Genomic DNA, 5,241 nt, shown 5'->3' with positions numbered 1-5,241 from the left:
GGCGTGGCTGCTTTACCCGAAGAATACCCTCCTTTATCCTTCAGACCCGCCTTCCAATTTTCCTCGATCCATTTTCGTCGATTTTTTTCTACCTGTCGCTATTAACGACATATATATATATATATATATATATATATATATATATATATATATATATATATATATATATATATATATATATATATATATATATATATATATATATATATATATATATATATATATATATATATATATATATATATATATATATATAATATACGACATTACTGCACAATGAAATCTAGGGTCGGAGGTGAATTGAGCGATAATTCAAGGTTCTGTATCGATCGAGCCGTAGCACCTCTCGTCAACGGCCGGCATCATCGATTTATCGATCGAATCGACATTCGAAAATTAACGATTTGGATAATTTTAAACTCGCGAGCGAATCTTGACGCGCAGGACACCCTTTTCAATTTTCGTCAAGGCAATAATACAATTTGTCAGCGGCTGCGGGCCATTAATGATGGCGTATAAAATAATGCGCTAGTCGAGCAGAGCAGGCCTCCGACTTGTAGCCGACGTATCAATATTCCTGAATGTAGCTATCGTTAAACTTGATAACACATCATTAGCGTTTCTCCTCAGCCGTTCCCCTCTTTCATTAAGCTGTTATAAAGATTTGACTGCGTTGATTGGATTGTGGCAAATATCTGGTGGTAATATCCTGTAGTGCCACCGCTCCGGCCGAATATCCCTCTTAAACAAGATGGATATACGCGCCACACAGGTCAAGTTATTATCCTTACTTTTTAAATCCACCATGAACGACGAATAAAGGGCACGCGGTATTATCTTCTTCCCTTACCGAAGCCAAATATTCATTCAGTTTTCTTTTTTCGTGGACATGCAAAAAACACCTTCTCATTTTGACGACTCCATTTCGGTTATTAGAGATTAAGTGAAATCCTAGTTGCTTCCTGACTTATTCGCGGTTTCCCAGATCAAAGTAAAAAATGCTTGCTTTTCGGGCTTATTTATTTCCCTAAGTAACTTTCGACTCGGAGATAACCCGGCTCGTTCATCAACAGATACTAACCAATCACTAAAAGCGATCATCTAGTCTAGACAATATGTAGAGAGATCGCTGTGAAAAATATCCCTCATATTGGACGTTGATTAAGACATCAAAAACAGCGGATTCGAGACGCAGTTTCATAAAAGCGCAAGGTTTCCGTACTACGGCTTCATTTTCCAGGGCCACAGTGGTCGTGTACCCTTAATACGATTTATGCCCTTCAGGGAACTGCGTCCTATCGGCGAGGGACGTCAGCCCGTGTCCAGATTTATGATATACTCATATGCTCAGAGCTATGCCAAGCTTAAAATAAGCTATATCTAATGTCGAGCACAACTCGCGTAGAAAATGCATGGCATTCGACTTTTGGCATTTATTCTAATGGTTATTAATGGTCCATTTCAAGCTTGAATATTCTCAGTTCCCTGAGTAGCATACAGCTGAAAGTCAGACGCATTATTCCGACGTTTATTACTGCTAACAGAACAACGACATCGGAATCGTCAATGCTCTACTCGGGAAAAAAGGCAGGTTCCATCGCACGTTCGTGTTCAATCCTGACACGTGCAGCATCGTAGAGACGCGTCGAACCATATACATCCGCATATACCAAGCTTCAGAGAGAAAATCTTTTGAAAAAGATCTGTTGCTCAGGTTGCTCATAAAATATCACTAACTTCAACCGCGCACTGTTCTAATAAATATTTCGTTGATGATCCTGCGGCATCCACCGCTTGTATGCGTCATTGTTACTCAGAAAAACGACCGTTTGATTTATCAAAAGAATTTCGAAAGCCGTTCTCCTCGGCAAATCAAGTTCAAATCGCATCTGAAAGCTTTGCGATATTTACCTAACATCTTATACATCAAAGTAGCTGGAATTCGACGACTGTCTCAATTCGCGACTGTCAGAAATTAGATTTGTCCTAGTGACAATTCGACAGATTTCGCACAAGATATAACACGTTCTGCAGGCATCTTATCCGGTTTTCGGTTTTCCTCGGTAAAAGCCGCGCCACAAGCGGCGAGGAGAGGTAAACCTATTTGGGCGGATATTGATCCCAATCGGTGCGTTCGAGTCATCATGTTGTCTTCATTATCTATAAACAAATATGCCCCAGTTTCCATCGTCGAATTACTAAACTATCGGGTTGTATTGCACAAACGGTCAACAGATCTTGTCTCAGATTTCGGGGATCAATTTGATTTCGACGCATTAATAGGTAGCCGATGATGGGAAGGAGACTTTGTTCGCATTACGAGAATGGATTATTTGATAGTGATGCACGCAGCAGCGATTCGCCGTTGGCATCGGGGGAATCTGTGGCCATACGAATATATACTATACCTTCAGGTGCGTATGAATAAGACTATTAGAGATGGTAGTCTAAACACTTGGACGTAGACAATAAGGCTATTATAACTTCGTGACAACCGCGGCGGATCCAGTTGAGAGTAACGCAATTGATGAAAAAGAGCATTCTCCACCATAACGGTGGGGGTCTGGAGCTCCCCAGAAATTCTGAAGAATGGTGTGCCCTTTCTTGTTTTTGTTTTCGGAATTTATGGACGACTGAATGTGTCCTTTGGTTGAAAATCATCGCCTTGAAAAAAATGTGCCCTTTTCGCGACGGTAACTCGTGCCTCTTCGCTCGGGAGAAATGTGCCCTTTTCGCGACGGTAACTCGTGCCTATACGGTGCTACCGTCTGAATCCGCGCCTGGACAACTTCCCGAAGATGTGAAATATCTCTTATTAGGTTAAAACTCAACAAGAAAACCTCCATGGTTTCTTGTTATACACTCGTATTATGTTATAAGTCAAAGGAATTGCGCTGGTAATGTGTTAATACAATAAACCATTGGGTTAGAAGTGTTCCCGTAGGCAAACATTTGCCAAATAATGAAAACGTTTACTGTTGTTTCCAATCTTTAAAATCGAATTAAGTTTCTGAGTAATAATCTATATAATGTCAATAAGATATGTGTTTATCGAATCTAGCGGGATTAGTTATTACAGTCGGGTGCATCTAAACTTCTCGATCAAATCGTAAACTATGAACGATAGCATAGATTTTACAATCTATCACTTGCCAATGTAAATACAACGAACCTATCAATCATATACGAAACTGAACACTTTCTGGACTTATATTACGCGAATCGATTAACAATCCGCAGTATATGGACGGATGAAAAAAATCAAAGAAAGGATTGGTTTTGAAAAATAAAAGAAAAATATCTGCCGAAACCCGGGATCGAACCAGGGACCTTTAGATCTTCAGTCTAACGCTCTCCCAACTGAGCTATTTCGGCTGATGACCGTTATTCAATTTGTCAACGAAGTCTCCTGTCAGCGCACAATGAGCAAAAGCAGGTGGTGCATAACTCAGCGGTAAATTGGTTAACAGAAGTTAAGATCAAAAGTTCGAGTACATTGCATCTACAACCATTTTGCACTGAGCTTTCGTGTTCTAAAAACCCGTTGCTTTCGAAATAAATCCCACTAAACCTTACACATGTACGCCTAAAACAATCAAACTATTTTGCGGCGTTGCAAAAGTTGAAATGCCGAATCATGGTTGTTTTATTTTTCATGATCATTATCTGTCTCCACCATGTCATTAGATTCTTATCACTGTGGCAAATGAAATATTCAAGAGGGAATTCTCTGGAGCCGACAGTCTGACTTATTAGACCTGTCATTATCTAAATGATGAATTCCTTCCATGCTTTTCACGCTTTTCACAACAAACAACGGCATAAAGATGTATCACCAATATCAACTATTATATAGATGTAGTCAGTGCGACTTATGCCCCATGAGCTTAAATTGCGCAGACTGATTCGAAGAATTTTGTGGCACTAAGCGTAATAGGCCTGTGTAGACCTATTGTTAGAAGGCCTATCGTATATAGATTATATTTCGTGAAAGATCTTTTGCTGGGTTTCACATCCTCTGTCACTTAAAAGAGTGCATTTCCACGGCTTAGAAACTGTTAGTCTTATTTTTTAGACCGGTTTGAATTTTTGAAAGATTCATTTTCAAAGCGAGTTTCGAGACGTAAGTCTGGATTTTACAATAATCAATAAGCCTGCGACTGAAACGACGAACAAAACAGTACCTAGAGATGAAACAGCGATCGTTTGTGCGGTTATTGGATTTGTTACAGGAGTCGTTTGATAGATTCTATCCACTCGTCTGGAAATGTGCAATAATATCTTTAATAAGTTGTTACAACTTGTCCTCTTCGCTCGAGAGACGGCTTTTGCCAATATCAAAACATTGTAATAATCCCGTGCGTCATATGAAAAACCTCCCCCAATATTCCGTTGTAGAGGTTCGATGTATTTTCCATTGGACGTCCAGGAGAATCTTTTGAATTCATTACGATGATACAGGGCGAGTCTAAAAAGGCAGGGGGTCCTTAAGGCAATTTTCAGATACAGGGCGTCATAGGCTATTATAGGGCACCACCCTCAGTGTTAGATATCTTTGGAGAAATCCATTCGAAAGGATGAAATTTCCGAATTTGCAGGGTTTTTTCATCTTAAAATAGGGATTGACCCTGTTATCTACGTATTTCATTGGTCGATTTCGTGCATTTATCGTGTGATCGGCAACCTCAATGGGAAGGCAGCGGTCCGAACCCCCTAAATCAGCCCCAGTGATATCGAAGCTTCATTTCGACGAATTCACTTCACGTATACGGTATAAACGCCTAAGTTCTCTTTATCTGTGACGGGACCTTTTAGAGACAGAAGATGAGGTTATCCAGCTTCCACGGGCGACTTCAATGAAACCAAATTGCATCAGCGACGGATAAAAGGCAACTTGAAGTTTCCGCCGAAGCATAAAAACTATCTCTACGATTGTGAATTCCATCGGGATTCCTGCCGTCGTCAACTCGCGTCAACTCTATCAACATTTACCACCAAAAATTCCCCGTATTTCAAAGCAGAACCAACAACAGGTCGGTAGGTCGCAGAAAGAGATCTAACGTTTAAAAATAAATCGAATGAGATTTTGCATCGAGTTCTACATCGTTATGGGAAATAGAAAAACAGCACATGTTTATTTCACACGTGTAATATCGCGATTCCGCGTGTAATAATACCTACGGATATTTCGACCGAATGTTTCATTTGATTTTGACGCACCTCTAACAGACCAACAATACA

At 40.0% G+C, this 5,241-nt stretch overlaps 1 non-coding gene across 1 annotated transcript; it reads right to left on the bottom strand.

Annotated features, from left to right (window-relative positions):
* Positions 1-3,302: 3,302 nt before the first annotated feature.
* On the bottom strand, positions 3,303-3,375 carry Trnaf-gaa (transfer RNA phenylalanine (anticodon GAA)). The gene has a single exon. It is a non-coding gene; the product is annotated as a tRNA-Phe (tRNA).
* Between the last annotated feature and the right edge of the window lie 1,866 nt (positions 3,376-5,241).

This window comes from Tubulanus polymorphus, chromosome 4 (genome assembly GCF_964204645.1).
Source record: "Tubulanus polymorphus chromosome 4, tnTubPoly1.2, whole genome shotgun sequence".
Classification (NCBI taxonomy): domain Eukaryota; kingdom Metazoa; phylum Nemertea; class Palaeonemertea; order Tubulaniformes; family Tubulanidae; genus Tubulanus; species Tubulanus polymorphus.
Note: the sequence above shows the minus strand (reverse complement) of the source record. Positions and strands in the feature narration are given on the sequence as shown.